The following is a 9,247-nucleotide window of genomic DNA, read 5'->3' as shown; positions in this document are numbered from 1 at the left end:
GAATAAACAAGAAAAACGAAAAAATAGACATGAGAAGAAAACAGTGAAAAGCTAGTTTTGAACACATGAGGCAAGAGTGGTGCGGTGGTTAGCGTATGGTGCGAACGAAGAGGAAGTTGCGGGTTCGTTTTCCACCAGACGTATTTGCATTTTTGTGCTTTACAACAGAAAAAAAGGAACGATAGGCCAGCCCAAGAAGACGCGTGAAGGAGGGAGAGGTGTGCGCTCGTTGCGGGCGCAGCGGGCGCTGTTTAGGGAATGCCGCCAGGCACACCATGTGCACATGCACCCCTAAAAAAACGTGCACATGCAACGTGCCTTTTGGGATCGAATCGTGGTGAGGCTATGTGGTCTTCACTCGTGCATGCTGTCGTGTTGTTCAACGCTATGTACGTGCCTTGCTCAGCTGGTAAAAGTGGCACGCCATGCTTTATGTAGTGGTCTTCCGGCGCCACCAAATTGCCTAGTTCTAGTGCGACCACATCGTCATGCATTGTGTTGTGGACTTCTAGCGTCACGTTTTTATTTGGACTCAAAACTTTCGTGTCACTTTTGCTGCTGCATACGGGCCACTCCTCCACTCAATCAGCATAAAGACTGCTTCTCCATGGTTGAGTGCATGCCATCCTCGCTGCATTTGCTCCAGCAAAGGTAGCATTTACGTCCATAACATTGCTGTAAGCCACGGAATCACCCCGCATCTATACCATCGACACGAGTTTCCGAAGGGAAACTTTTTCTTTCACGAGTGGGACAATTTCTTTAGCCGACAATTGAAGAATTTGATCCTTCTCGTCCACGAGTTTGCTCACCAACATCATGTCTCCATCATTGTCTTCCTCGGCCATGAGCGCTCTTTGCTTTGGAGCTTCCTCGCAGCCCGTCTTGAAGTGACCGAGGATTCCACAGTTATGACACCTCGCTTTCCGGATGTCAATCTTTCTCCTCGGCGGTGGTGCAACCTCGTTGTCTTAGTCAGCGAAATTCTCTCTCGTCGAGTGCTGCTTCCCCATCTTCTTGCTGCTCATGGACCCCCTTGCTTTTTCTTTGATAAGGCGATCCACTGCGCCTTTATGAGCATCATACCTCCCATCTCCATGACTGTACCGCATATGCTCATCATGAGCCTTGTACCGTCCAACGAGATCGTCGATGGAGAGACTCGCGAGATCGACGCACTGCTCGATCGCCGTGACAATTTGCAGGTATCAAGGAGAGGGGCCGTGCGCAAGAAACGGCGGGCAACCGAGACCTAAGTGAGGTTTCTCCAAGCGTCCGAATCGATTGACGAGAGTTACTACCCGTGAAGTGAACGCGTCCATGAACTCATCGTCGCCCATGACCAAAGTCTCATAGTACCTTAGGAAATTATGGAGATTTGCTTGCTTGACGCGGGTGCACCCCTCGAACATGAGCTTCAAAGTATCCCACGCCTTCTTTGCAGTTGCTTTGACGATCAGGTGCCGGAGGACATCCATCAGCATCATCGAATAAACTGTCGATGTCGTCTGCCAATCCTTCGACTGTGAGTTCTGAAGAGAGAATTTTATTGCTTTTTCTTGTCGGTTTTACTTGACAATTCAAAATCAATAAAGCGGAAGGAAGTTAGCAAGGCAGCGGATAAAGGTGCTCCTTCCGAACGGAGGGCCTCTACAGTTTCTACTCCTCCACACTCCCAAGATGATTTCCAAGACAACACATGCATAGACACTCAACAAAGTTGTGTTTATGATGAGCACGTGTCCCCTAGTGCAGCATCACCGGTGCTCCCTTTAACTTGGCACTGTTATATGTGGTTGCATGTTATGTGTGATGTCTAGCTTGTATTGTTTCTAATTTTGTTGAATTCCATCTGCTTACTTTATACATTATACTTGAATAAGACACGTGTTCCTGTTTCTAGAACATACAATATATGTCTATCACACCATGTTCTTACATCAAATTACTACTGTTGTGTAACCTGCAACAATCACTTATCATAAGACACGTTTGACTTCGGAGTGTGATATTGGTTACATCTCACATTCTTTTCTAGCTTGTACTACTAATTTGTTGAAATGGCACTTATGACGAGACAGTTTTAACTTGGTAGAGTGATATTCGTTGCATCTTTCATATGGTGTCTACCTTTCATTGCTTCTAATTTGTTGAAATGCCTTCTCCTTGGTTTACACATCATAAGTTGTGAATATGCAATGCTGTGAATATGCAATGGCACTAATGACGAGAGACCTCGAACATGGTAGTGTGATGTTGTTTGCATCTTGCATGTGATTTATTTCTTATACTGCTTCACATTTGTTTAAACGTCATTTATGATGAGACACTGTTAACTTGGCAGAGCGATATTTGTAGCATCTTTCATATGGTGTCTACCTTCCATTGCATTGCTTCTAATTTGGTGAAATGTCTTCTTCTTAGTTTACACATCATAGTTCTGGTTATCTCTTCCGTCCTGTTTTTCATACATATTACATCCTCCTATCATGTGGTTGTCTAACATCAAAGTTCAGTTCGTTTGCATCATGCATCAATTTGTTCTGAAGAACTAAATTGTTATTCATTTTTCTTGTCGGCTTGACTTAACATGGCACAGAGAAAGAGGAAGAAACATAGAATGACAGGGAATGAGAAGCGGATGAATTCTGCAGATTCTACTGGTACTGATGGTGCAATAGAAGGTCAAAGTCCAGTGGAAAATTCTACAAACACGGCATCCCATGCTACACGAGTTGCAAAAAAAGACAAACAGAAACAAATAGCTGCCACCAAACAAGCAGAGACAACCCTAGTTCTTGCAACACCTACCACAGTACTACCAGCTGCACGACGTACTCGTGCGTCAACTGAGCTAGCAGCACGTTCCCAAGCTCCCTTGCCACCTGACACTACTTCCCAAGCACTCTTGACACAAGACGAGTTGGCAATATCAGATAAACCTTGTGAGCTTCAACAGCAAGAAGGTAGTTGCTGGAGTCAAGTTACAGTTGCATGCTTCTTTATATGTAGTCTCACAGTTTGATGTACACTAACACTTCCTATGTTTGTTGTTGGACTAGCACCTAGGCGCAAGAGGAAACAAACATCAGGGATAATGCTCGATAGGTTAACTAAATCTAGAGGAGGAAGAATGGAGATCCGTTTTGAGGCAGGTTTAAAAAGGCCACGTGATGCTACAGAGTCAGCCAAGATAGTATCAGAGGCAGCGGTTGCTGTTAGGTGTCATGTACGTATCCTCCCAACATGGATTCAGTACAGGAATGGCAAAGACGAAACCTAGTTAAACACCTTCCTTGACTATTTATCTGTAAGTATGGTTATGTATGGAAACTAGTAATATCGTCTTGCTCTGTCCAATACTTTCTAGGTTGCTGATAATGAGACTCCCATAATTTTCAACAGATGAGGTTCAAGTTGGATAGCCAAGATGATGCAACCAGACAAGCATGCACCCATGTTTTCAAGTCTGCTCTGCGACAGTATCGGTATAACTTGAGGAAAACTCACTTTGAAGGCAAGGCTAACAGTGAACTTGCCCAAACATCTCCAGTGAAAAATATATCTGATGAAGACTGGAGAGGCCTCGTTAAACACTGGTCCGATCCGAAGTATCAGGTACATTATATATATGTCATTAGATCACATGTTGAAGTCCTATTTACGCATGTGCCACACAAACCTTCTTCTTGTAGGTGAACTATTCAAAGAACAAGGCCAACCGTACGAAAGTGAAATTCCAACAGACGACAGGATCTCGTAGCTATATTGCACACTGCGAGGCTCTTGTAATTAGCTGCTGTTTCACTCTTTTCGTTGTACCATATTATCAGATCTATATTGACTAGTTCCAAATGCAGAGGAAAGCCCACAAGGACCAAAAAGTACCTAAACCAAATGCTATGAAAATCTTCAAGGACTGTCACACCAGCAAGAAGAAGGGCATGACTACAACAGTCAAAGCCGCTGTTGTAAGTCCTTAATCCTCATGCCTTTTAACTGTTGGGGAACGTAGCATAAATTCAAAATTTTCCTATGTGTCACCAAGATCTATCTATGGAGTCATCTAGCAACGAGGGAGGAGTGGATCTACATACCCTTGTAGATCGCGCGCGGAAGCGTTCAAGAGAACGGGGTTGATGGAGTCGTACTCGTCGTGATCCAAATCACCGATGATCCTAGCACCGAACGGACGGCACTTCCGCGTTCAACACACGTATGGAGCAGCGACGTCTCCTCCTTCTTGATCCAGCAAGGGGGGAGGAGAGGTTAATGGAGATCCAACAACACGACGGCATGGTGGTGGAAGTAGCGGGATTCCAACAGGGCTTCGCCAAGCGCTGCGGGAGGAGACAGATGTGTCATGGGAGGGAGAGGGAGGCGCCAGGGCTTAGATATGGTTGTCCTCCCTTCCCCCCACTATATATAGGGCCAAGGGAGAGGGGGAGGGCGCAGCCTTGCCCCTTCCTCCAAGGAAGGGTGCGGCCAAGGGGGGAAGGAGTCCATCCTCCCCAAGGCACCTCGGAGGTGCCTTCCCCTTTTAGGACTCTCCCCTCCTCTTGTCCCTTTGGCGCATGGGCCTCTAGGGGCTGGTGCCCTTGGCCCATGTAGGCCAAGGCGCACCCCCTACAGGCCATGCGGCCCCCCGGGTCAGGTGGCCCCACCCGGTGGACCCCCGGGACCCTTCCGGTGGTCCCGGTATAATACCGGTGACCCCGAAACTTGTCCCGATGGCCGAAATAGCACTTCCTATATATAATTCTTTACCTCCGGACCATTCCGGAACTCCTCGTGACGTCCGAGATCTCATCCGGGACTCCAAACAACTTTCGGGTTACCGCATACTAATATCTCTATAACCCTAGCGTCACCGAACCTTAAGTGTGTAGACCCTACGGGTTCGGGAGACATGCAGACATGACCGAGATGACTCTCCGGTAAATAACCAACAGCGGGATCTGGATACCCATGTTGGATCCCACATGTTCCACGATGATCTCATCGGATGAACCACGATGTCAAGGACTTAATCAATCCCGTATACAATTCCCTTTGTCTAGCGGTACGATACTTGCCCGAGATTCGATCGTCGGTATCCCGATACCTTGTTCAATCTCGTTACCGGCAAGTCTCTTTACTCGTTCCGTAACACATCATCCCGTGATCAACTCCTTGATCACATTGTGCACATTATGATGATGTCCTACCGAGTGGGCCCAGAGATACCTCTCCGTTTACACGGAGTGACAAATCCCAGTCTCGATTCGTGCCAACCCAACAGACACTTTCGGAGATACCCGTAGTGCACCTTTATAGTCACCCAGTTATGTTGTGACGTTTGGCACACCCAAAGTATTCCTACGGTATCCGGGAGTTGCACAATCTCATGGTCTAAGGAAATGATATTTGACATTAGAAAAGCTTTAGCATACGAACTACACGATCTAGTGCTATGCTTAGGATTGGGTCTTGTCCATCACATCATTCTCCTAATGATGTGATCCCGTTATCAACGACATCCAATGTCCATGGTCAGGAAACCGTAACCATCTATTGATCAACGAGCTAGTCAACTAGAGGCTTACTAGGGACATGGTGTTGTCTATGTATCCACACATGTATCTGAGTTTCCTATCAATACAATTCTAGCATGGATAATAAACGACTATCATGAACAAGGAAATATAGTAATAATTAATTTATTATTGCCTCTAGGGCATATTTCCAACATTAACTACTACTTACTCTGACTTGTGCCTTGAACTGCATGGTTTGCAGCCAATGTCTATTACTCTTTTCAATTTTATACAAAATTGTCTTAGCGTATCATTGCACCTTACAAGGTTTAAAAGAGAGGAGTGATGTTCCTTTGATCTTGACCCGTAATCTAGTTCCGTGCTGGACTTGCCCACACAACATTACAATTGCCTATTTGTCTGTTCTCAGTGGTTTTGTGATATGAATGATGTCATACTATTCTTACCGTATTATAAACTTCGTCTCTTTATCCTTAGCCCTCAATACAATGTGAAGAAATAGACAATACAATAGCGATGGTACATGGTCATATGTTTGGAACCTAGTTTTATTATGTACTTTGCAATAAAATACAACTAATATTTTACATGGGTTCACCAGAATAAGTTCTGTATATAGACCAAAGCTATTTTGTTTGGTTTTGTTGCCTCCTTAATATCTTCTGTTCTGGTACTACTAATGTAAAACCTCAAATTTTCAGCGAGCTATGGAAAAAATGGTGGAACCGCCACCTTCTGAAGGTAGCGAGGCAACTATAACCGCAATGTCAGCTCTTGCTGCAGTGGGTCAGTACCTGTCCACTAACAGTGCCAAAAGCACGTTCCTGCGTAATACCGGGTTGGTTGTTAAGGCAATATTGTCCAAACTGCCTCATGATCAAGATATGCAAGCTCAAAGCAATGTTGTATCTGCGCTCCAGACATAAGTCCATTCCCTAACAGAGACCCTTTGCGAAACAAGGAGAAACATTGCTCAATATCGTCAAGATATGCATGGTTTTGAAACCAGACTATCAGACATTTGATATGTTGTTCAGGAGCCTAGGGGAAATGAAGGTGAGGGTTATGGTGCTCCATCGGACAATACAGCATGAAAACGTAACAGTCAGGTCAAATGAACTGAGCTTCTGAACTTCTGGTGGTGCATTTATCTGCTAGACTGTTAAGTTTTATGCCAACCTTCCTTTTGTTATATAGTTGTAATTTGTTTTCGTGCGATACAAAATTTATTCTTAACATGCATCCACCGGCTGAAGAAAACAGCAAGTCATTTTTGTATAGTGTAGGGTGTTCCCTATATTTGCACTAGTGGCGATCTTTGATGCCAAGTGGATGTAATCTGTGCAATCGCCTTAATAGCCTAGCGTTAGTTTCGGCCTTATTTATTTCCTAGTCTTCTTTTTCCCTGGTTTGCTAGTGGCCGCAACTACCATGGGCCATATACGAGCCGTAGGATCCATGGGTCTCCTACAGGTCATCGATAAATGGGCCTGTAATCGGTGGGCCTTGGGCCGTCGGATAAATGGGTCTACATGGGCCGTAATCGGGCGTAATTGGTATCGGCCCAGCATGGTAACAGGCCGTTAACAGGCCGTAGGACAGCAAAGGCTTAATTCTATCACAGGCATAACGGGTCGTTAATGGGCCAGAATATAGGACGGGCTGGAAACGGCGCAACGGGTTAATAGGTCAGAAATGGGTCGACTCTTGCCATGGGCCAAATTTGGCCCATTAGGGTAACAGGCCAGTAACAGGCCGACTCTTGCCATGGGCCGAATTTGGCCCATTAGGGGAACAGGCCATTACGGGCCGACTCTTGCCATGGGCCGAATTTGGCCCATTAGGGGAACATGCCAGTAACGGGCCGGAAGTAATCGAGGGCCGAAAAGGAGCCCAAGAACGTATGGGCCGTCAATAGGATGAAAGCTAACACGGGCTGGAAACGGCCCATGTAAATCACGGGCCGTTAACGGGTATAAAGAAAATTACTGTTCATTATGGGCTAGAGTCACCGTGGGCTTGTAAAGGGCCGAAAGATACGAAGGCCTCATATGGGCCGAAAGACGTCGTGGGCCATACATGGGCCGAAAGTGAAATGGGTTGGTATTATATTCGACGGCCCACATGACGTTGTTGGGCCGATTTCCTTTAGGGCCTAACGGGCCGTAAAATGGGCTATTTGCGAAGAGACCGTTAACAGGCTTTTCATGGGCCAGCCCGTTAACTTTTGACCAAGTCAAATGGGCCGGCTTTGTAAGCTAAATGGGCCATTGTTGGGCCGTGCCACGTGTCAACATATCATAGGCGCCTATCTGACCCACTGACAAGCTGACACGTGTTTCGTCGGGCCAATAAGAATTTTACACGTGGAAATTTCCCATTGGTCGGGGTTGTTAACGGGTTATCGGATCCAAAACCCGACCCGATAGCTTAGCGGCGTTCTGTTACCGTGGATGCCACGTGTCGGTCACCATTGACGAAAGCACTTCTGTGATGCGATATTTATCGTCATGGAAGTGGAAACTTCCGTGATGATAATTTTGGTAATGTCATGGAACACTTCTACGACAACACAGGTATGACTATCTTGATTCTGTCATAAATTTGTCATGGATGTACATGCATGACAAAAACGCGACCTACTGTGACAAACACGTATCATCACGGAAATGTATTTTTTTGTAGTGCCCCCACTTCACCCTTGCCGTTTTATTCGCCCTCTCTTTTCCGTTTGCCTTTTTCTCGCTTGCTTTTTGTTTGCTCGTGTGTTCGATTGCTTGTTTGTCGGGATGGCTCAAGATAATACCAAATTGTGTGACTTTACCAATACCAACAATAATGATTTCCTTAGCATTCCGATTGCTCCTCTTACCAATACTGAATCTTGTGAAATCAATACTACTTTGTTGAATCTTGTTATGAAAGATCAATTCGCCGGCCTTCCTAGTGAAGATGTCGCTACTCATCTAAATAGCTTCGTTGATTTATGTGATATGCAAAAGAAGAAAGATGTCGATAATGATATTGTTAAATTGAAGCTATTTCCTTTTTCGCTTAGAGATCGTGCTAAAGCTTGGTTTTCGTCTTTGCCTAAAAATAGCATTGATTCTTGGAACAAGTGCAAAGATGCTTTTATCTCTAAGTATTTTCCTCCCTCTAAGATCATCTCTCCTAGAAACAATATTATGAATTTTAAGCAACTGGATCATGAACATGTTGCACAAGCTTGGGAGAGAATGAAATTGATGATACGTAATTGCCCTACTCATGGTTTGAGTTTGTGGATGATTATACAAAAAAAATTATGCCGGATTGAATTTTGCTTCTAGAAATCTTTTAGATTCGGCCGCGGGAGGCACTTTTATGGAAATCACTTTAGGAGATGCTACTAAACGCCTAGTGCATGCGATAGAAGAAACTAATGTTTTGAGTGGAAACATGGATGAACTTATGAAATTATTTGCTACTAAGAGTGTTTCTTCTGATCCTAATGATATGCCTTTGTCTACCTTGATTGAGAATAATAATTAATCTATGGATGTGAATTTTGTTGGTAGGAATAATTTTGGTAACAACGCGTATAGAGGGAACTTTAATCCTAGGCCTTATCCTAGTAATCCTTCTAATAATTATGGAAATTCCTACGACAACTCTTATGGAAATTTTAATAAGATACCCTCTGAATTTGAGACTAGTGTTAAAGAGTTTAT

This window comes from Triticum dicoccoides, chromosome 5A, assembly GCF_002162155.2.
Source record: "Triticum dicoccoides isolate Atlit2015 ecotype Zavitan chromosome 5A, WEW_v2.0, whole genome shotgun sequence".
NCBI lineage: Eukaryota > Viridiplantae > Streptophyta > Magnoliopsida > Poales > Poaceae > Triticum > Triticum dicoccoides.
Note: the sequence above shows the minus strand (reverse complement) of the source record.